Genomic DNA, 26,424 nt, shown 5'->3' on the forward strand with positions numbered 1-26,424 from the left:
CTAGACTAAATTGTTCACATTTTTTATACTTCTTTTACAAAGATTCATGGGTTTCTTACATTGTACCGAATAGAATTGTTGTGGTGAGTAATGCTATTTCTTAATTCTTGACTTTAATGAAACATCTGATTTGACTGTTTTAAATTTGGTGTTTAAGTTACTTTTATAGCCTGACTCGTCTATGATTGGGAATACAGATAAAATCGGTCCAATCTACTTTGCTTATCAAAATTTCTTTGGTACATCAGAGATTCCGTTGGTACATTATGTTGTAGTTTAACATTGAGTTTGACATTTTTGTTTCATTTGATTAATATGCTTAGACCACATTTTAACAATTGAATGTTTATATTCATTTTACAACTAGGTGAACATGTCTAATAGTTATAAGAGTATTTGTTGATTTAATGTCTATAACTTTAGTAATATGTATCAAAATTGGTGTCAATTTACCTCAACCTAAAGATTCTCAAGACTCCCAATCACATTCCCTATTGGCATCCCCTTCTGAACTCAATTTGGAAGAAGCATAAGTGCAAGTGGGCAGTGAGCAGAGTGTTATTTATAGGAACATGGATCCCCACAAATTAAATCATAACAAGAAGATGAAGCAAGCTGAGCTTCATCTTCCTCTTGTTGAGAGTGTAGAAGTGCAGGAAAAGAAGTTGTTGAGAGATATTTGGGAGCAGTCACAGAAGTTATGGAGGATTGCAGGGCCTGCAATCTTATCCCGGGTAGCTATGTATGGAATGAACTCAACATCTCAGGCAATTGCTGGTCACTTGGGTAACCTAGATCTGGCTGCAATTTCTATAGCTTCTGTTGTCATTTTAGGCCTCAGTTATGGATTCTTAGTGAGTAAATCTTTTCCTCGCAAAACAATATATATTAATGATATCAATTTTGTGCAATTCGTAATATTGTACAGTATTGTTTCTAAATTTGATTGTGTTAAAGATTCCATATTAATATTTCTGAGTCATAAGTGATCTATCATTAAGATAATAGAGAGCTAGAGGAGAAGAAAAAGTTTACAATAACCTTCTTCTCTATTATCATGAGTATGAATTATAGAGATTCTTCTCTTTTAGCTTTCTATTATCGCGATCTTTAACTTTATGATAGATTATAAAAAAAAAAATTCCGTATAATAGATCACAGAATATAATCTAAAATATTTATGTAAAATCTTTAATACAATTGTACATCTAGAAACAATATTGTTCAGCAATACCGGTGCTGCCTTCTCAATCTCAATCAATACTTCTAGAATATGATCTCTTGTGTTATGAACTTACGATATATTGGTAAGTCTTATTTGTTCATCACTACCTTGTCTGCCTCTTTTTAAAAGTTCAGTCAGTCTTGCTTTATCAGTGCTGATTGTTGGAAATAGTTCACATTTGGATCAAAGATGGATTTGTCTATAGTTCAGTGATAGAGCATTCTAGTGGTAAATGAAAGGTTCTAAGTTTGGGTCTTAGTTGGTCCATGTAAAGCTCAACATGATATTAGAGCAGGCCAGAAGTTCCAAGCATTTTATAGAGTGATTTAAGAGGAGATGTTGGCAATATCTCACTCATACTCTTCCTCGATGCCAAGAGGACTCATAATATGATCTCGAAGCATTAAATATTGAACCTTTGCAACCTTTCTGACGAAAGTTTGCAAATCCAGTAGTACTGCTATGCCTGAGTTCTACTTCTTTCATTTCATTTTGCCTCCTTTCTCCAGATCAGCATGCTTCTTTGGTGGGTTCTTTCTTTTAACTATAAAGCACACACCTACCATCTCACAAACACTTCTTCAGCCTTAACACTTCTCTAGATCTTCTTACTCTGAGTTTTAAACAGTCACACAAAAACGACAAAGTTATATCAGCCAAAAAACAAAAACAAAATAGAGAATAATACTATGGAGATGTTACTTGGCATTTCGTTTTGATTATTAAACAGATTTTTCAATTGTGTAGCTTTCTGAGTTCAGTTACTTTCACATTCATTTGTAAGGAGTGGAATGATGTTGCTGATTGTTTGAACAAATAAGTCTTAGATAAGATGCAAAGCTGAAATATAGTAGATAAGGACAATTATCTCCTGATTTGGCTCTTATGTTTATAATGATAGGGTTCTCTAATAATCTTTTTTCTGAGCACTTTAGTTATATCTCTTTTTGTGATTAAATAAAGTTTTACCCAGCTTATAATAATACTAAGAACATACTTTGTTACTATAGCATGCTGAAAAGCTTATTAGAAACTTAAACCAGAAACTGAGGATGGCAGAAGCTATAGCATGCTGAAGAGTATATAAGAAAATAATACAGATGACTGGTGGTTTTGTCAAATACCAAACAAAAAGCCCAGAAGTTCAGTTTTGGAACATTCTCATGATAAATGGTAGGTCTTCGATTTGAATTCTAATTGATCAGTAAAAATCTCAACAATCATATAGTATTGTAGTATCCCTTCAAGGAACTAATGTTCAAATGCAATTCTCTTGGTATTATTAGTGCAAATACATGGAAACGAGATGTACAACAATGATGCCAAAAAAATTTATTCTGAATTATTACAGCAAAATCATATGCTGATGAAGTACAATGATAATAGTGATACCTGAGAATGGGAATGAATCAAGCATAGACACTGTAGTGTTGCATCCTGCATGCATACTGTAGCAATCAAAATTTATTCTTCAATTTAAGCACAAAATAGAACTCTTGAATTGAAGCTCTCCCAATTACCAAATTCAATAGATATTTCACCATCTCAAATAGTTGCAACACTGAAGAGTTGACGTTCTCCAATGACTGACTGAAATCAAAAACCTTAGTTTCTTCTCCCAACTTGATATCAAATGCAATTCACAAAATTGGATGATAAATAATGAAGCTCTCACCTCTTTTTATACTTTTCCTAGACCCTCGTAGAAGGAAATAAAATATTTAATAATTTCATTCTCTAGAAGTTTCCCCCTTCCAATAATTAATGCACTTGTTAGAAGTTTCTCTCTTGCAATACAATAATTAAATAAAATATTTAATAATTGCATTCTCTAGAAGTTTCCCCCTCCCAATAATTAATGCACTTGCTGGAATCTCCCCCCTTGCAATACAATAATTAATTGTACTTCTAGAAAATTAAATTACTAAAAGCTTCCCCCTTCTAATAATTAATGCATTCTCCAATAAATTAAATTAACTAAATATAAAGTCACTTTTTCTTTTTTTTTTTTGACTTTTGACTTTTGACTTTATAAGAAATTAATTCAATCAATTTTTCCTTATTTCTCCACTTAGCTTTCGAAGAATGTAAAGGCAAGAACTCTACTGATATGCTAAAAAGAAGGGGACATTACAATCCGCCCTCCCTAAAATTGCTTGTCCTCAAGCAACTTTAAGTTCGGATGCTGAAAAATCTCCTCATTCTCCCATGTCACATCCTCAACTAGCAGGTCCTTCCATTTCACCAAATACTACCTTATAGTGTGTCACCTCAAGTTCCTTTCCCTGAAATCAATGATGGCCTCTGGCACCAATATCAATTTTTTGTGATCATCCAAGGGAGGCAATACTATAGAAGGCACCACATTCTGACCCAACACCTTTTTGAGGCATGACACATGAAACACATTGTGCACTCTATTATTTGTGAGAAACTCCAACTCATAAGCCACCTTACCAACTCACCTAACAATCCTGAATGGTCCAAAATAGCGCATGGCTTGAGTTTCTCTACACCACTCTTCTTGAGAGTGGACTGCCTATAGGGCTGCAACATGAGGTAGACCATATCATCTACCTCAAAACTACATTCAATCCTCTTCTAGTCTGCATATTGTTTTTGCTGGTTTGAGCTCTAGCAATGTTGTCCCTGAGAGTGGCAACTATATCTTACTCTCCTATAATAGTTCACCTGCACAGGGTACCCGACTATCACCCAACAACAAATCTAAAAAATTGGGTGCCTCATAATCGTAAAGTGCCATGAAGGGTGTTATTTGTATAGTCATATAGTATGTAGTATTGTAGCAATACTCACAGAGATATATCTATCTAACCTAAGCTCGTTGTTGAGCTGTCACATAATTCCTCAAATACCCTTCCACCCATTTGTTCACAATCTCCATTTGACCATCTGTTTGTGGGTGATAACTGGTGCAAGGTGTAAGCTCAGTGCCACACAACCGAAATATCTCCTGCCAAAAGTGACTCATGTAGCAGTTGTCCCTGTCACTCACAATGTTTCGAAGCAAACTATGTAATCTAAAAACCTCTCTGAAGAAGACCTCTACTACCTGATCTGTTGAGTATGTAGTAGTGATAGGGAAGAAGCGAGCATATTTTGTCAGCCTATCCACCACCACATAGATACAATCGTGCCCCTAGGCCTTGGGCAAGCCCGTGATAAAATTCATGGAGATGCACTCCCACTTCTTTTTGGGAATAGGAAGTGGTTGTAGGAGCCTTGCTGGATAAGTGTGCTCTTGTTTGTTTTGATGGCAAACAAGACACTCACACACATACTGTAAAACATCATCCTTAAGCCCCTTCCAAGTGAACTACTCCTGAACTAACCTATAAGTCTTGAAATACCTGGGATGGCTTGATGTAGGTGAATCATGAAGTGCTCTCAAAATCAACTACTTCACTTTCGATCCAGGGATTAAGTAAATCTCATTCTTGTAAATGATCAAATCATCTACAAGAGTGTACCTAGTGTCGATCGTTGTTCCCTCCACTATTTTAGAGGTCCGTGTGTCTTTGAAAATTTTTGCTACAATCAAGTGTCGCTAATCCTATGATATCCACTTCTATTGATGATCATTCAAGTCCCACTATTCCAAGAAGTACCTCAAACTGTTATGGTCATTTTAATACAAAATTTTTTGCCCACAAGATACTGTCTGAATTTGGCCAAGGCATGCATGATGGCCAACATCTCCTTATCATATATGTTGAATGATCTCTCAGGCCCTCTGAGTTTCTTGCTCTCATAAGCTATAGGATGCTTTTCATGCATGAGTACAGCACCAACTCCCTCTCTAGAAGCATCACATTGAAGCTCAAATGGCTTCATGAAATCAGGCAATGCTAATATTGGGCATGTAGTCATTATTTCTTTGAACTGCATGAAACAGTCCTATGCCTTGTGAGTCCACACAAATGCCCCTTTCTTTAGAAAATCTATCATAGGTGTTGTGTGCCATGAGCAGCCATTGACAAACCTACAATAGAATCCACACAGACCAAGGAACCCCCTCAACAGTGTAAGATTCTCTAGTGGTGGCCAATCAACAATAGTATGGATCTTGTAGTGTCTGCCCCTGGTTCACATTTGTTATCGTTGTTGAACTCTTTTAGAACTAATTTTATATTGTTGGTTAGCAGCATTCTTTTAAGATTATCAGATATTGTGCTATGGAATTCAGTTTATTATGTGATGAGATTACTTAGACTCTACATTTTATATATGTATGATGATTATTTTTAGTGTTTACAATTATTGATGATGATTATTACATTGCTTTCAATTATTAATGATGATTAGTAAGATGATTAATAATCATATGTGCTTTCTTATGGATACTTACCCCATACTTACATGTGTATGGTGTGCGTGTTTGCCTTGCGTATTTGCTTTTGTATGATGTGTCTGATGTGGTTAAGGAAGGGAGTCGTAGTCACCTGCTAGTCGGGATCTGCATGATGCACCACTTCCTACCATTGTCTATTTAGTTTAGTATATATTGTGTTTGTACATGCATGGTTTTTATGCAGGTTGCAGGTACCGGGTATCGACTTTTTTGAATTGTCAGGATGAGCATACCCTATCACATTATCTTAATGATAAGAGAGGGGAGATAAATTCTCAAGTCCAAATTCCAACCCTTTAAGCCATTTATTCTAATTGAAAAATTAGGACAAGTATCTAAGTTGAGTACCCTCCGAATGCGTCAGATGATGTAATTCGTGATATAAACCCCTTGGTTTGATTTGTATGTATTTTGGCTATGATGAGTTTTCATATTTTTACCTTTGTGAGTCTTTGGAGTATTTTCTATTAATTAAGCCTAATTAAAAATATTTTAATTAATGATTTAATTAAATGGAAAATTAATATGGTATTTTAATATTTATTTTATTTAATTAATTGAAAAATTAATTAAATAAAATAATTAAATTTGAGAATAAAAGTTAAAAGTTTAAATTTGGAATGTGACAACATTTATTTTAATAATAATATATTTGGAGCTCATTTTTAAATAAATGACTAAATAATAATATTATTAAAGCTAATAAATATTTTAGTAATAAAATTTTGGAAAATAAAATTTAAAAGTGAAAAATATATTTTAAATTATTAAAAGATTTTAAATCTCATATGATTAAAATATAAATATATTAAGATTGAAAAGTAGAGATATTAAAGTAAGTGCATGAGATTTAATAAATAAATAAATTAAATTGGAAAGAGTAAAGTAAATTGGAGTTATAAGCTTGCATGAGAATTAATATGTGTCAACAATATGAGAGTTAGTGCATCAATTAAGCACAAGGTGTCTACAACTCTATGACTCATCAAAAAGATTGAAAAAGACTCATGCTTAGTTGGTGACACCTTCCAGCCATTTCAAGAAACATTTCAAAAGTTTCTTGAGAGCTATTGATATTCAGACATTCATAGAAGCTTAAATGAAAAACTTAATGGAAGCTACAAGCTTAATAGAAGCTTCAAAGCTTACATGTAGGAGAGAAGATTCATATGCTCATATTTTCTACTTGCTTCTATGCTCCTTCTAGCACTTCTAATCACTTGGAGGATTCGATCGGCTGAAATTCTTGGAAGAATTGTGAATGACGGAGAAGGAAGAGATTTTCTATGGACTTCTGAGGCATGGCAAATTAACATCAGTGTTCAGGTGCACTCGTGATATTCTCATATTCCATTTGCACTCTTTCTCTTCCTTTCTTCATCATATCTGTTTTATGTGTTTGAATACTCTTTATGATTGAATCTACTATTTGAAATTGGAATCTAGATATTTTATTTGGATGAGAAGAAAATAATAAAAAAAACCCTAGTTCCAAATGAGAAAGAAATTAAATTTTAATCAAGTTTCGGTTTGAATATATATTAAATTAGAAAGACAAGATTTGGAATTAAAATAGAAATTTTATAGTAAAAATTCGAATGATTAGATGTAATCTTTTTATCAATTATATTTTTAGATGCATATGAACAAACTCTTTTATGGTTAAATTTAGAGAACAATTATTTTAACAGGAAATTCTTAATTCATCACAAATTGTCCTGTTGCTGCCCCTTGGATAGACCCGAACTCAGTCATTCATAACTTTTTATTGTGATCGAATTTATTCGATTGCTCCAGTTAGAAGTGGTGTAACTTGGCTCTCTCCAACATATTTTAATTTCAGTCCGATCCAACGGTTCATTAGGGAGATATGGCCGTCGTACTGAGACTATTTTATTCAAAGACAGATATTTCTCTTTTTCTCATAACTAAGAGTTCTTTATGCTTAAACTTCACCAAAATAATATATATGGGTATGTGCAAGATCATGGTGTACCAAACTATGGCCTTAAGTGGCAGTGAAAATTCAGCAAATCAGGTTTATGTCAACTTGACACATAATTTTGAAGTGGTTATGGACTTTATATCAAAAAGTTGTAAGAAAATAATTTGTAGAAAATTGAATGTAGTTTCTAAACTACTAGGCCTTATCAGGAGAAAAAAATAATTGATTGGTCAAAAATTTGAATTTTAATGCAGTACTAAAAAATTTTTAGGGCGAAAATAAAAAGTAGGTGTATGTCTGACCACCTTAATCAAATCATAATATTCTTTTAATATAATTATAGATATGAAAACTAGACTCATGCCCGGATGTGACGCATATTTTTTGATATTTTTATTCCAAATAAATAATTAAATATAAATTTTCTACCAAAACTTTTTCGGATTAAAAAAAGTCCCGTGTCTGACCACTCTAATTAATAGAAAATTTTATCAAATTTTTCTTTTTTTGTTTTTTTCTTATACTAGGCGAAGTATAGAATGTGACGCAACTTTTAGATTTAAAAAATGTTATACTGTTTGAAAGTTATAGCTATTTTTCATTCAGTATGTCAATCAGCACTTTACAATAGTCTTCATTGATAATTAACTAATAAATACTTATCGAACTCAGAATTTGACAAAAATTATATTGATGGAATTTAGAGAGCGATATTAAAAAACGCATTTCGTTTCATTCAATTTCGATCAAAATAACATTGTCAGACGGCTACCCGAAGTCTGAGTATCACTAAAACTCTCTATAAACACGTCTTTGGGGTTGACCGGGCAGGCTTGGTAAATACCAAGCCTGATCGGATATCCGATTTGACATCGGATATCCGATATGGCTCGGTAGTCAAATTCCAAAAATCTTCAAATTTTAGAGGAAAATTCGATTTAAACATTCTAGTTTTTTATTTTTAAATTATTTCACTTATATTAATATGTAAAGGCATATTTTAATATATTATATATATATATATATATATAATAACGTAATGTAAACATACAAGATATAATCAAGTAATATATAATAATATCTTATGTTAATCTTATTACAATCTATAAATATAATATATATTATTATTATTTTACTAAATATAATAACGTAATTTATATATATATATAAAATACGTATTATATATTATTATATTAATATGTATGTTATTAATATATACAATAACGTAATATTTTCATTAAATGTAATATGTATTATATATTATTATATTAATATGTATAATAATATAATATTTATATAACAACGCAATATTTTTATTAAATATAATATATATTATAAATATTATTATATTAATATGTATGTTATTAATATATTTATATAATAACGTAATATTTTCATTAAATATAATAATGTAATATGTATATGTATATATATATTATTATATTGATATGTATATTATTAATATATATGTATATTATTAATATATAAGAGTCAAAGGGGGTCATAGGGTGACCTATAACCCTCATTGACCCATTAAACGACGATATATGTCTCTAAGGGTCCTGGGACCTATAGGGACATATGTCGTCCTTTAATGGGTCAAAGGAGGTCCCTTTGACCCATTAAATGACGACATATGTCCCTAGGACCCCCACGGACATAGCCGAATCGTTCATATCGGTCAAAGGGGGTAGACCCATTAAATGACGACATATGTCTCTAGAGGTCCTAGGACCCCCAAGGACATATTCGAATGGGTATTATGGGTTAAAGGGGGTCATAGGTCACCTCTTTGACCCATTAAACGACGACATAGTCGAATCATTCATATAGGTCAAAGGGGGTCATAGGGTGACCTATGACTTCCTTTGACCCATTAAATGACGACATATGTCCCTGGGGGTCCTAGGACCCCTAGGGACATAGTCGAATCATTCATATGAGTCAAAGGGGGTCATAGGGTGACTTATGACCCCCTTTGACCCATTAAATGACGACATATGGTCCTAGGGGTCCTAGGACCTTTAGGGACATATTCAAATGGGTAATATGGGTCAAAGGGGGTCATAAGGTGACCTATGACCCTCTTTGACCCATTAAACGACGACATATGTCCCTAGGGGTCCTAAGACCCTTAGGGACATATTCGAATCGTTCATATGGGTCAAAGGGGGTCATAGGGTGACCTATGACCCTCTTTGACCCATTAAACGACGATATATGTCTCTAGGGGTCCTAGGACCCCTAGGGACATATTCGAATGGGTAATATGTGTCAAAGGGGGTCATAGGGTGACCTATGACCATCTCTGACTCATTAAACGACGACATATTTCTCTAGGGGTCCTTGGACCCCTAAGGACATATTCGAATTGTTCATATGAGTCAAAGGGGGTCATAGGGTGACCTATGACCCCCTTTGACCCATTAAACGACGACATATGTCCCTAGGGGTCCTAAGACCCCTAGGGACATATTCGAATGGGTAATATGAGTCAAATGGGGTCATAGGGTAACCTATGACCCTCTTTGACCCATTAAACGACGACATATGTTCTCCTATGGACATATTCGAATCGTTTATATGGGTCAAAGAGGGTCATAGAGTGACCTATGACCCTCTTTGACCCATTAAACAACGACATATGTCCTTAGGGGTCCTCGGACCCTTAGGGACATATTCGAATCGTTCATATGGGTCAAAGGGGGTCATAGGGTGACCTATGACCCTGTTTGACCCATTAAACGATGACATATGTCCCTAGGGGTCCTAGGACCCCTAGGGATATATTCAAATCGTACATATAGGTCAAAGGATTAAACGACGATATATGTCTCTAGGGGTCCTAGGACCCCTAGGGACATATTCGAATGGGTAATATGGGTCAAAGGGGGTCATAGGGTGACCTATGACCCTCTTTGACCCATTAAACGATGACATATGTCCTTGGACCCCAAGAGACATATTCGAATGGGTAATATGGGTCAAAGGGGGTCATAGGGTGACCTATGACCCTCTTTGACCCATTAAACGACGACATATGTCCCTAGGGGTCCTAGGACCCTACAGACATATTCAAATTGTTCATATGGGTCAAAGGGGGTCATAGGGTGACCTATGACCCCCTTTGACCCATTAAACGACGACATATGTCCCTAAGGGTCTTAGGACCCCTAGGGACATATTCGAATGGGTAATATGGGTCAAATGGGGTCATAGTGTAACCTATGACCCTCTTTGACCCATTAAACAATGACATATGTCTCTAGAGGTCCTAGGACCCCTAGGGACATATTCGAATCGTTCATATGGGTCAAAGGGGGTCATAGGGTGACCTATGACTCTCTTGACCCATTAAACGACGATATATGTCTCTAGGGGTCCTAGGACCCCTAGGGACATATTCGAATGGATAATATGGGTCACCCTATGACCCTCTTTGACCCATTAAATGACGACATATGTCCCTAGGGGTCCTCGGACCCCAAGGGACATATTCAAATCGGTAATATGGGTCAAAGGGGGTCATAGGGTGACCTATGACCCTATTTGACCCATTAAACGACGACATATGTCCCTAGGGGTCCTAGGACCCTAAGAACATATTTGAATCGTTCATATGGGTCAAAGGGGGTCATAGGGTGACCTATGACCCCCTTTGACTCATTAAACGACGACATATGTTCCTAGGGGTCCTAGGACTCCTAGGGACATATTTGAATCGTTCATATGAGTCAAAGGGGGTCGTAGGGTGACCTATGACCCCCTTTGACCCATTAAACGACGATATATGTCCCTAGGGGTCCTAGGACCCCTAAGGACATATTCGAATGGGTAATATGGGTCAAATGGGGTCATAGGGTAACCTATGACCCTCTTTGACTCATTAAATGATGACATATGTCTCTAGGGGTCTTAGGACCCTTAGGGACATATTCAAATCGTTCATATGGGTCAAAGGGGGTCATAGGGTGACCTATGACCCTTTTGACTCATTAAATGACAATATATGTCTCTAGGGGTCCTACGACCGCTAGGGACATATTCGAATGGGTAATAAAGGTCAAAGGTGGTCATAGGGTGACCTATGACCCTCTTTGACCCATTAAACGACGACATATGTCCCTAGGGGTCCTAGGACCCCTAGAGACATATTCGAATGGGTAATATGGGTCAAAGGGGGTCATAGGGTGACCTATGACCCTCTTTGACCCATTAAACGAAGACATATGTCCCTAGGGGTCCTAGGACCCTAGGGACATATTCGAATGGTTCATATGGGTCAAAAGGGGTCATAGGGTGACCTATGACCCCCTTTGACCCATTAAACGACGACATATGTCCCTTAGGGACATTTTTGAATCGTTCATTTGAGTCAAAGGGGGTCATAGGGTGACCTATGACCCACTTTGACCCATTAAACGACGACATATGTCCTTAGGGGTCCTAGGACCCCTAGAGACATATTCGAATGGGTAATATGGGTCAAATGGGATCATAGGGTAACCTATGACCCTCTTTGACTCATTAAACGATGATATATGTCTCTAGGGGTCCTAGGACCCCTAGGGACATATTCGAATCGTTCATATGGGTCAAAAGGGGTCATAGGGTGACCTATGACCCTCTTGACCCATTAAACGATGATATATGTCTCTAGGGGTCCTCAGACCCCTAGGGACATATTCGAATGGGTAATATGGGTCAAAGGGGGTCATAGGGTGACCTATGACCCTCTTTGACCCATTAAACGATGACATATGTCCCGAAGGGTCCTAAGACCCTTAGGGACATATTCGAATGGGTAATATGGGTCAAATGGGGTCATAGGGTAACCTGTGACCCTCTTTGACCCATTAAATGATGACATATGTCTTTAGGGGTCCTAGGACCCCTAGGGACATATTCGAATCGTTCATATGGGTCAAAGTGGGACGCATTAAATGACGATATATGTCTCTAGGGGTCCTAGGACCCTTGGGGACATATTCGAATGGGTAATATGGGTCAAAGGGGGTCATAGGGTGACTTATGACCCTCTTTGACCCATTAAACGACGACATATGTCTCTAGGGATCCTCGAACCCCAAGGGACATATTCGAGTGGGTAATATGGGTCAAATGGGGTCATAGGGTGACCTATGACCCTCTTTGACCCATTAAACAACGACATATGTCCCTAGGGGTCCTAGGACCCTAGGGACATATTCCAATCGTTCATATGGGTCAAAGGGGGTCATAGGGTGACCTATGACCCCTTTGACCCATTAAACGACAACATATGTCCATAGGGGTCGTAAGACCCCTAGGGACATATTTGAATCATTCATATGAGTCAAAGGGGGTCATAGGGTGACCTATGACCCCCTTTGATGCATTAAACGACGACATATGTCCCTAGGGGTCCTAGGACCCCTAGGGACATATTCGAATGGGTAATATGGGTCAAATGGAGTCATAGGGTAACCTATGACCCTCTTTGACCCTTTAAATGACGACATATGTCTCTAAAGGTCCTAGGACCCCTAGGGACATATTCGAATCGTACATATGGGTCAAAAGGGGTCATAGGGTGACCTATGACCCTCTTTGACCCATTAAACGATGATATATGTCTCTAGGGGTCCTAGGACCCTTAGGGACATATTCAAATGGGTAATATGGGTCAAAGGGTGTCATAGGGTGACCTATGACCCTCTCTGACCCATTAAACAACAAAAAATATGTCGCTAGGGGTCTTAGGACCCCTAGGGACATATTCGAATGGGTAATATGGGTCAAAGGGGGTCATAGGGTAACCTATGACCCCCTTTGACCCATTAAACGACGATATATGTCTCTAGGGGTCTTAGGACCCCTAGGGACATATTCGAATTGGTATTATGGGTCAAAGGGGGTCATAGGGTGACCTATGACCCTCTTTGACCCATTAAACGATGACATATGTCCCTAGGGGTCCTCAGACCCCTAGGGACATATTCGAATGGGTAATATGGGTCAAATGGGGTCATAGGGTGACCAATGACCCTCTTTGACCCATTAAACGACGACATATGTCCCTAGGGGTCCTAGGACCCTAGGGGCATATTCCAATCGTTCATATGGGTCAAAGGGGGTCATAGGGTGACCTATGACCCCCTTTGACCCACTAAACGACAACATATGTCCCTAAGGGTCCTAGGACCCCTAAGGACATATTTGAATCGTTCATATGAGTCAAAGGGGGTCATAGGTCACCTTTGATGCTTTAAACGACGACATATATTCCTAGGGACATATTCGAATGGGTAATATGGGTCAAATGGGGTCATAGGGTAACCTATGGCCCTCTTTGACCCTTTAAATGATGACATATGTTTCTAGGGGTCCTAGGACCCCTAGGGACATATTCGAATCGTACATATAGGTCAAAGGGCGTCATAGGGTGACCTATGACCCTTTTGACCCATTAAACGACGATATATGTCTGTAGGGGTCTTAGGACCCCTAGGGACATGTTCGAATGGGTAATATGGGTCAAAGGGGGTCATAGGGTGACCTATGACTCTATTTGACCCATTAAACGACGATATATGTCTCTAAGGGTCCTTAAGGACATATTCGAATGGGTAATATGGGTCAAAAGGGGTCATAGGATAGTGATTTTGTGTTTAATCCATGCACAGGTATCGGATATCCGATATTATAATATATATATAATATAACATATATATTACATTTTATATATTTTTATATTATATTTTATATTTATTATATTAATTTACTATATATTATAATATAAAATATTATTATTATACTATATTATTATAATTTATAATATATTATACTTTTTTATTATATATTATATTATAAGATATTACTTTTTATTATTATATTATATTATATATATATATATATTATATTACATTACTATATATTATAATATATGAAATATTATATTATATTATTATAATATAATATGTTATTATAATATTATTATTATAGTATAATAATAATTATAATAATATTATTATATTATAGTATAATAATTATTATAATAATAATATTATTATAATATAATAGTACGATATATTATTTAATATTATTATTATTATTTTATATCAATAATAATATTATTAAATAATATATCATACTATTATATGATTTTAATTATTAGTCGGATATTGGATTTAATATCGGATATCCGATAAGGCTCGACTTAACCTTCCAGGTTTGGTTTCTGGATAGGTAAAAAAAAAACAGATCGGATTTTGAAGTGCTTTTAGGCGTCTTCAAACTTTTTTTTTTTTTTTACATCGCCACTTTTTGGCACACCATGATCCTGCACATACCCATTATATATCAAAGCATAAAATGAATTAAAAATATTATTGCAATCTTCTCTTATTAGAATCTTATTAATATGCATTAGTTTTATATGGTTTATTATCTAATCTAATTAAATCAAATTTAATTAAGATTAGTTAATAGTAGAAGAAGTGTAATTAATTATTAGTCAATCTAAGTAAATAGATTTTTAAATCAGAAAAAATTAAAAGAAACGAGTTTTTAATATAGTTTATATAGTCAACTTTTTATAATGTATATTGAATACTATTATATATATATATATATATATATATATATATATATATATATATATATATATATATATATATATATATATAAAACAATTTTAGAGTTGTTTAATGAAGATGATAATATTAAGAATTTGAAGATTATTCATGTTAAAATCTACAATGAGTCTTATTGATTTGTGATAGGGATCTTTTTTCAAACAACTTTTATATAGACAAAATATTATTAGGAAAATTAGAAAATGGAGTCTAATGGTTGGTTTTAATATTGATTAAATAATTGTAAGATGATAATTTATATTATGTTGATTTGAATTTAGAAACTCTAAATGATATTGGATTAAGATTGAATTATTATGTTATTGGTTAATACGTTTGAATACCTTAATGGAATTAAGAGTTAGCTAATGAAGTTCTATGTAAAAGTTCTCTAGATTGACTATTTATAGTTGTGATAAGTTTATTATTTATTAATGTTTGTTGGGTCTAACAAACTATTAATAAATAATAGTATAAAAAGTTTAAATAGTTATCAACTAATACAAACAGAGTTACTCTAAAAGAGATTAGTTAATGATTGAAGTACTGTAAAAAATATTAATCAAATTAAATTGGTTAATAATTTGAAGAAATATCAGTTAACTGAATCAACGTACATAAGAAAAATTTATTTGAGATAATAATACTTGGTATTGAAGATTTATTATAACTTTTTATTATTAAAATATAAATAAGAACATTGTTGTAGAGTGATGTATGTGATCATTAAAAATTTAATAATAAGATTCCCAATACAACATGTCATTAAATATTAACAAATTATTATTATTGAATTATTAATATGATCATTTGAGTATTGAATTATAGTTGACTTTTAACTTACAGAATTCTAGTTAGTTATTAGTCAACTAATGTTAATTAGAACGTTGCTATGGTTATAAAATTATTAATTAAATCAATTAATGAGAGTTAATTAGATTTAATTAATAATTAAGTTATGTAATAGAGATTTATTTGATATAATTCTTTTAATGAGATTGTAAAAATATTGATATCAAGTTGATAGGTCTTATTCCGATGACTTGAATAACGACTTTAGATATTTTAATGGTGAAGACTTAGTAATATATAATTAAGAATTATTATAACGATAAAAGGTCAAGGATTGTGAACTGATATTAATTGATCATTTTAATGAAGTTATAATTTCTTATTCGAAGAATGATAATTGGTCCTCTTATAATATAACGAATAATGATTTTAGAAAAGTTGAAAGGTTAATCAATTAGACTATGGATCATGGTTACATATAGAGGACAATTTAACTAAAAGTCAATGATGATCAGTTTAGTGAATATTTACCTTTAAGCTATTCTTAGAATGTAATTCTTAATAATAGAAGGATAATGCTATCGAAAAACGATTGGGTTGACGTGTAGGTTAAATGATGAATCCTATACACTTGAAGTATACTTACAAATAGAAAATTGAAAACCTCCACACTTGATTCAACTATGTAATATAGCAAAACCAAAACATGTGTTTGCATCGTGTATTCTATATGCTTCTTGTTTTGGGTGTTGGGTTGACTAGTGTTGACTAGTCCTAGGTTGTTACCAAAGACTCGGGAGTTATGAGATGTGATGGCATGTTGATCTTATTTGGTCTCAATCTTTATAAGCCCAACCATGGTTATGTGATCGTATGCTCTATGAAATGTTTGTATTTTTTCTTCAGTCTTCATGTGTGAAGCTGAGATGTATATATATTTGAGATGCTTGAACTAATTATTTTTGAGTTATCGATCAATTATCTTTGGATTACTTTCTAGTCGCCATGATGGAACTAAAATATGAATTTATTTCTTGATGATGTCATGTTGTGACATGTTTGACTCAACTATTTTGGAGTCTTCGATCAGTATGATTTTGAGATATTCTTGGTTTCTTATTGAGAATAATTTATCTTGAGATATATTTTGGTTATTGAGAACCAATGGATACTTATGATTATCAGTGATGCTTTCAGTTGCCAATAGAGAACTGTTGTGGTCATGATTTTCTATGGATGTTTTTCGGATGCTCATGAAGATTTGATGATTCTTATCTTAGAGGTTTGATGATTTTTATTATGGATATTTGATGTTTTTATGCATATTTGATGATTTTATTATGATTATCTTTTGTGATTTTGAGATTTATGATTCCATGAGCTTAGGGTAAGTTATCTACTTATAGTGTCGGAAAGTGGTTTGCAATGGGGGCCGGGGCCCTAAGTGGATGTCAGGGTAACTCATTGTAAGTTTAGTTAATAAGTGATAACATTTACACACTAAATGGAGATTAAATGAACCTAAAAAGATAATTATTTTGATGTTCTAGGCCATGCCTTGAGTGCTTGTATAGGCTAGGATGGGAGTAGTGAGAACGCATTGTTGCGACCGTGCATTTCGTAGTATGTCTCGTCAGTATGAGAGGATACTAGTATGCCTTTGTGTGCCTCTGGGAATTAAATGTCGATTTTGTGTGATGAAACTTTTGAGTTAGTATACTTTTAGGATTCCTGGACTTATAAAGATTTGTGCTTCGTGAATTGATATCCTATTTGAGACTTGAGATTATCTCCTCAGCACGGTGGGAGTGGACCACTTAAGTTCTACGCGGTCGGGTGGTAGTGTATTTTCACTCTTATCATTTGAGATCCGTCCGAGACACCGTGGCTGGAGTATCCTTGGTTGGTATTTATTCTTCATTATGTTCTTGGGGCATTATGATAGATAATATACCTTATGATGGATGTATTTACTGGTATGTTTCTTATATTGATGATTTTCTTTCCTTTGCATATGTTAGTTGATGATTTATTATGCTTTACTTTGCATGTTAGTAGGATGTTTTAGGAGTGACATTCCTACTATATTAATACCGATGATCTCTTCGGTGCTTTGGAATATTATGCACGGAAGGATGGTTAGGATCTACGATGGTCTAATGATGTTATTTACGATTGGGAGGAACCGTGCACTTAGTTATTTATGTTTGTGATATATGGTTATCTTTTGTGATGGATGTTTATATCTTTTGTGATGATGTATCATGTATGATATGTGGTTTCATTTATGTTATTGCATCATGAATTAATATTAGATGATGATGATGTACTTTATTTAATTGGATGTTTATTCTTTTAAGCTTTTTCATACCCTATGATATGTACAATGCATGATTGAGCTAAACTAAAATATAATTACAAAAAGACACTTGTATATTGTTTAAGTACATTGGATGTATCATTGTTATTTCATAAAGATGAGATGTTAGATGAATAGTTAATTTAGATGTGATACAACGTTAAGAGATATTTAAAAAATGTAGCCTGTTATGTATATATGTTATGTTAATTTTCATTTGAATTGTTGTTATTGCTTTTGCAAATGTTATGAATGATTTTATCTTTCATGTTTAAAAAAAAAAAATTGTTTGGCAAATTTAGTAAAATTCTTTGGATTCCTTGGCGGGGCATTACATTTGGTATCAGAGCTCGAGTTTCAACATTGGGAACTCTGGATATATTGGAATGTCACTAGTTCTTAACTAGGTAAACAAAATGAAAACTTTGAACTATCATGTGTATCTCTTTCAAAACTGAAAACTTAAAAACTAGGTGAACTAAAACAAAACTTGAAATTATTATTTGCATATTTTTCATACTTCAACACTTAGCTTTCAAAATTGAAAATTCTACTGAAAACTTAAACGAAGGCAAAACTGAAAATGGAAACTCATTTTAGCTGCAAAACATGTATCTTTTATCTATGTTGTAAGGTAGTAAACCTCTGTTTATCTTTGCAATCATTAAGTTGCTCTTGATTAGAATGAATTAAGGGATCTATTTTAGTAGTTGTTAAAAGAATGAATGTTGGATCGATATGATTTTCGGTTTACCATTAAACTAGAATCATATTGCTTTAAGGGTGTTGTAATATCTTCAATGGAAACATATTTCTCTACAAAGGGAAAGGGTTCAATGGAACCCACATAGTGAGTATTTTAGTTTTTCATTCCTGTAGGCTTCCAGGAGTAAGTCTAATCCCAGAGGGGGTGGATGTAGTGCCTGCCCCTGGTTCACATTTGTTATCGTTGTTGAACTCTTTTAGAACTAGTTTTATGTTGTTGGTTAGCAGCATTCTTTTGATATTATCAGATATTGTGCTATGGAATTCAGTTTATTATGTGATGAGATTACTTAGACTCTACATTTTATGTATGTATGATGATTATTTTTAGTGTTCACAATTATTGATGATGATTATTACATTGCTTTCAATTATTAATGATGATTAGTAAGATGCTTTATTATTATATGTGCTTTCTTATGGATACTTACCCCATACTTGCATGTGTATGGTGTGCGTGTTTGGTTTTGTATGACGTGTCTGATGTGGTTAAGGAAGGGAGTCGTAGTCACCTGCTAGTCAGGATCTACACGATGCACCACTTCCTACCATTGTCTGTTTAATTTAGTATATATTGTGTTTGTACATGCATAGTTTTTATGCAGGTTATAGTTACCGGATATCAACTTTTTTGAATTGCTAAGATGAGTGTACCCTATCACATTATCTCAATGATAAGAGAGGGGAGATAAATTCTCAAGTCCAAATCTCAACCCTTTAAGTCATTTGTTCTAATTGAAAAATTAGAACAAGTATCTAAGTTGAGTACCCTCCGAATGCGTCAGATGATGTAATTCGTGATATAATCCCCTTGATTTGATTTGTGTGTATTTTGGCTATGATGAGTTTTCATATTTTTACCTTTGTGAGTATTTGAAGTATTTTCTATTAATTAAGCCTAATTAAAAAAAAATTAATTAATGGTTTAATTAAATAAAAAATTAATATGGTATTTTAATATTTATTTTATTTAATTAATTGAAAAATTAATTAAATAAAATAATTAAATTTGAGAATAAAAGTTAAAAGTTTAAATTTAGAATGTGGCAACATTTATTTTAATAATAATATATTTGGAGCTCATTTTTAAATAAATGACTAAATAATATTATTATTAAAGCTAATAAATATTTTAGCAATAAAATTTTAAAAAATAAAATTTAAAAGTGAAAAATATATTTTAAATTATTAAAAGATTCTAAATCTCATATGATTAAAATGTAAATATATTAAGATTGAAAAGTGGAGATATTAAAGTAAGTGCATGAGATTTAATAAATAAATAAATTAAATTGGAAAGAGTAAAGTGAATTGGAGTTATAAGCTTACATAATAATTAACATGTGTCAACAACACGAGGGTTAGTGCATCAATTAAGCACAAGGTGTCTACAACTCTATGACTCATCAAAAAAGTTGGAAAGACCCATGCTTAGTTGGTGACACCTTCCAGCTATTTCAAGAAGCATTTCAAAGGTTTCTTGAGAGCTCTTGATATTCAGGCATTCATAGAAGCTTAAATGAAAAGCTTAATGGAAGCTATAAGCTTAATGGAAGTCACGAGCTACAAGCAAAAATAGAAGCTTCAAAGCTTACATGCAGGAGAGAAGATTCATATGCTCATATATTTTCTACTTGCTTCTATGCTCCTTCTAGCACTTCTAATCACTTGGAAGATTCGATCGGGTGAGATTCTTGAAAGAATTGCAAATGATGGAGAAGGAAGGAATTTTCTATGGACTTCTGAAGCATGAAAAATTAGCATCAGTGTCCAGGTGCACTCATGATATTCTCATATTTCTTTTGCATTCTTTCTCTTCCTGTCTTCATCATATCTGTTTTATGTGTCTGAGTACTCTCTCTGATTGAATCTACTATTTGAAATTGGAATTTAGATATTTTATTTGGATGAGAAGAAAACAATAAAAAAAACCCTAGTTTCAAATGAGAAAGAAATTAGATTTTAATCGAGTTTGGGTTCGAATTTATATTAAATTAGAAAGACAAGATTTGGAATTAAAATAAAAATTTTATGGTGAAAATTCGAATGATTAGATGTAATTTTTTTATCAATTATATTTTTAGATGCATATGAACAAACCCTTTGATGGTTAAATTTAGAGAACAATTATTTTAACAGGAAATTCTTAATTCATCACAAATTGTCCTGTCGCTGCCCCTTGGATAGACCCGAACTCAGTCATTTATAACTTTTTAGAAGTGGTGCAACTTGACCCTCTCCAACATATTTTAATTTCAGCTCAATCCAACGGTTCATCAGGGAGATATGGCCATCATACTAGGACTGTTTTATTCAAGGACAGATATTTTTGTTTTTCTCATAACTTTTTAGAAGTGGCGCAACTTGACCCTCTCTAACATATTTTAATTTCAGCCCAATCCAACGGTTCATCAGGGAGATATGACCGTCATACTAGGATTGTTTTATTCAAAGACAGATATTTCTGTTTTTCTCATAACTAAGAGTTCTTTATGCTTAAACTTCACAAAAATAATATATATATCAAAGCATGAAATGAATTAAAGATATTATTGCAATATTCCCTTATTAAAATCTTATTAATATGCATTAGTTTTGTATGGTCTATTATCTAATATAATTAAATCAAATTTAATTAGGATTAGTTAATAGTAGAAGAAGTGTAATTAATTATTAGTCAATCTAAGTAAATGAATTTTTAAATCAGAGAAAATTAAAAGAAAAGAGTTTTTAATATAGTTTATATAGTGGACTTTTTATAATGTATATTGAATACTATTTAATATATATATTAAACAATTTTAGAGTTGATAAGTAGGAGATGATTTCCACAGCTAATCAAATTGTGATGTGAATATCAGGATTTAACTGTGTGATTTTTGAGTCAAACTCGATGACCCATGTTTCATGAGTAGTGATTCAACATGAATCTATCTTTCATGAGAATAAATGAAACACTTAGCACTCATTGGATCTAGGTGATGCTCATAGGGGTGAAGCACCGGGACTTCCCGGGAGGTCACCCATCCCAATACTACTCCAGCCTGAGCGTGCTTAACTACGGAGTTTCCTCCACAGTTAAACCCAAAGCTTGCAACCCCATTTGCAAAACCTTCACCAAGTGTTGTGTCTTATGAACCATTTGATTAGCTGTGAAAATCATCTCTTACTTATCAATTGATGAGCTTAAGGGGCTTTCTAATGAATGGTTCATAAGGTACAACACTTGGTGAAGATTTTGCAAATGGGGTTGCAAGCTTTGGTTTTAACTGTGGAGGAAACTTTGTAGTTAAGCGCGCTCAGGCTGGAGTAGTACTGGGATGGGTGACCTCCCGGGAAGTCCTAGTGCTTCACCCCTGTGAGCATCACCTAGATCCAATGAGTGCTAAGTGTTCCATTTATTCTCATGAGAGATAGATTCATGTTGAATCACTACTCATGAAACATGGGTCATCGAAGTTGACTCAAAAACCACACACTTAAATCCTGATATTCACATCACAATTTGATTAGCTGTGAAAATCATCTCCTACTTATCAATTGATGAGCTTAAGGGGCTTTCTAATGAATGGTTCATAAGGAACAACACTTGGTGAAGGTTTTGCAAATGGGGTTGCAAGCTTTGGGTTTAACTGTGGAAGAAACTCCGTAGTTAAGCGCGCTCAGGCTGGAGTAGTACTAGGATGGGTGACCTCCCGGGAAGTCCCGGTGCTTCACCCCTGTGAGCATCACCTAGATCCAATGAGTGCTAAGTGTTCCATTTATTCTCATGAGAGATAGATTCATGTTGAATCACTACTCATGAAATATGGGTCATCGAGTTTGACTCAAAAACCACACAGTTAAATCCTGATATTCACATCACAATTTTAGAGTTGTTTAATGAAGATGATAATGTTAAGAATTTGAAAATTATTCATATTAAAATTTACAATGAGTCTTATTGGTTTGTGATAGGGATATTTTTCAAACAACTTTTATATAGATAAAATATTATTAGAACAATTAAAAAATGGAGTCTAATGGTTGATTTTAATATTTATTAAATAATTGTAAGATAATAATTTATATTATATTGATTTGAATTTAGAAACTCTAAATGATATTGGATTAACATTGAATTATTATATTATTGGTTAATACGTTTGAATACTTTAATGGTATTAAGAGTTAGCTAATGAAGTTCTATGTAAAAGTTCTCTAGATTGACTATTTATAGTTGTGATAAGTTTATTATTTATTAATGTTTGTTGGGTCTAACAAACTATTAATAAATAATAGTATAAATAGTTTAAATAGTTATCAACTAATACGAACAAAGTTGCTTTAAATGAGATTAGTTAATGATTGAAGTACTGTAAGAGATATTAATCAAATTGAATTGGTTAATAATTTTGAAAAATATCAGTTAATTGAATCAACGTACATAGGGAAAACTTATTTGAGATAATAATACTTAGTATTGAGGATTTATTATAACTTATTATTAAAATATAAATAAGAACATTGTTGCAGAGTGATGTATGTGATCATTAAAGATTTAATAATAAGATTCTCAATACAGCATGCCATTAAATATTAACAAGTTATTATTATTGAATTATTAATATGATCGTTTGAGTATTGAATTATAGTTGACTTTTAGCTTACAGAATTTTAGTTAGTTATTAGTCAACTGATAGTTAGTTATTAGTCAACTGATGTTAATTAGAACGTTGCTATGGTTATACAATTATTAATTAAATCAATTAATGAGAGTTAATTAGATTTAATTAATAATTAAGTTATGTAATAGAGATTTATTTGATATAATTTTTTTAATGAGATTGTAGAAATATTGATATCAAGTTGATAGGTCTTATTCTGATGACTTGAATAACGACTTTAGATATTTTAATCGTGAAGACTTAATAATATATAATTGAGAATTATTAGAACGATAAAAGGTCAAGGATTGTGAACCAATATTAATTGATCATTCTAATGAAGTTATAATTTCTTATTCGAAGAATGATAATTGATCCTCTTATAATATAAGGAATAATGATTTTTAAAAAGTTGAAAGGTTAATCAATTAGAATATGGATCATGGTTAAATATAGAGGACAATTTAATTAAAAGTCAATGATGATCAATTTAGTGAATATTTACCCTTAAGCTATTCTTAGAATGTAATTCTTAATAATAAAAGGATAATGCTATCGGAAAACAATTGGGTTGACGTGTAGGTCAAATGATGAATCCTATACACTTGAAGTATACTTGCAAATAGAAAATTAGAAACTTCTACACTTGATTCAACTATGTAATATAACAAAACTAAAACATGTGTTTGGATCGTGTATTCTATATGCTTCTTATTTTGGGTTTTGGGTTGACTAGTGTTGACCAGTCCTAGGTTGTTACCAGAGGCTAGGAGGTTATGAGATGTGATGACATGTTGATCTTATTTGGTCTCGATAATTATAAGCCCAATCATGGTTATGTGATCATATGCTCTATGAAATATTTGTATTTGTTCTTCAGTCTTCATGTGTGAAGTTGAGATGTATATATTTCTGAGATGCTTGAGCTAATCATTTTTGAGTCATCGATCAGTTATCTTTGGATTACTTTCTAGTCGCCATGATGAGACTGAAATGTGAATTTATTTTTTGATGATGTCATGTTGTGATATGTTTGACTCAACTATTTTGAAGTTTTCGATCAGTATGATTTTGAGATATTCTTGGTTGCTTGTTGAGAACCATTTATCTTGAGATATATTTTGGTTATTGAGAACCAATGGATACTTAAGATTATCAGTGATGCCTTCAGTTGCCAATAGAGAATTGTTGTGGTCATAATTTTCTATGGATGTTTTTCAGATGCTCATAGAGATTCGATGATTCTTATCTTGGAGGTTTGATAATTTTTATTATGGATATTTGATGCTTTTATGCATATTTGATGATTTTATTATGGATTATCTTTGGTGATTTTGAGATTTATGATTCCATGAGCTTAGGGTAGATTATCTAATTATAGTGTCGGGAAGTGGCTTGCAATGGGGGCTAGGGCCCTAAGTGGATGCCAAGATAACTCATTGTAAGTTTGGTTAATAAGTGATAACATTTACACACTTAATAGGGATTAAATAATCTAAAAAGATAATCATTTTGATGTTATCGCCCACGCCTTGAGTGCTTGTATAGGCTAGGATGAGAGTAGTGATAATGCATGGTTGCAACCGTGCATTCCGTAGTATGCCTCGTCAGTATGAGAGGATACTAGTGGCCGCATGAGATTAGTATGGACCCATGGAGTTTAGCTAACTGCCAAGGTAACTTGTACATGATAATTGCGATAACACTTTCTCGCTTGCAGAGTAGGTTTCCTATATGTCTTTGTGTGCCTCTAGGAATTAGATGTTGGTTTTGTGTGATGAAACTTTTGAGTTAGTATACTTTTAAAATTCTTGGACTTATAGAGATTTGTGCTTCATGAATTGATATCCTGTTTGGGAGTTGAGATTATCTCCTCAGCACGGTGAGAGTGGACCACTTAGGTTCCACGTGGTCGGGTGGTAGTGTATTTTTACTCTTATCATTTGAGATCCATCCGAGACACCGTGGCTGGAGTATCCTTGGTTGGTATTTATTTTTCATTATGTTCTTGGCGCATTATGATAGATAATATACCTTATGATGGATGTATTTACTAGTATGTTTCTTATATTGATGATTTTCTTTACTTTGCATATGTAAGTTGATGATTTATTATGCTTTACTTTGCATGTTAGTAGGATATTTTAGGAGCGACATTCCTATTATGTTAATACCGATGATCTCTTCGGTGTTTTGAAATGTTACGCACGGAAGGATGACTAGGATCCACGATGGTCTAATGATGCTATTTACGGTTGAGAGGAACTGTGCACTTAGTTATTTATGTTTGTGATATATGATTATCTTTTGTGATGGCTGTTTATATCTTTTGTAATGATGTATCATGTATGATATGTGATTTCATTTATGTTACTGTATCATGGATTAATATTAGATGATGATGATGTACTTTATTTACTTGGATGTTTATTCTTTTAAGCTTTTCATACCTTGTGATATATACAGTGGATGATTGAGCTAAACTAAAATATAATTACAAAAAGACACTTGTATATTGTTTAAGTACATTGGATGTATAATTGTTATTTCATAAGGATGAGATGTTAGATGAATAGTTAATTTAGATGTGATACAACGTTAAGGGATCTTTAAAGAATATAGCCTGTTATGTATATATATTATGTTTATTTTCATTTGAATTGTTACTATTGCTTCCGCAAATGTTATGAATAGTTTTATCTTT

At 33.2% G+C, this 26,424-nt stretch overlaps 1 pseudogene; it reads left to right on the plus strand.

Moving 5' to 3' along the window:
* Positions 1-572: 572 nt before the first annotated feature.
* The window catches only part of LOC149542107 (protein DETOXIFICATION 27-like), a 57,372-nt pseudogene continuing 31,520 nt past the window's right edge, over positions 573-26,424 (plus strand).

Source organism: Cupressus sempervirens, chromosome 8, assembly GCF_028749045.1.
Source record: "Cupressus sempervirens isolate cs-2001-9-10 chromosome 8, ASM2874904v1, whole genome shotgun sequence".
Classification (NCBI taxonomy): Eukaryota; Viridiplantae; Streptophyta; class Pinopsida; order Cupressales; family Cupressaceae; genus Cupressus; species Cupressus sempervirens.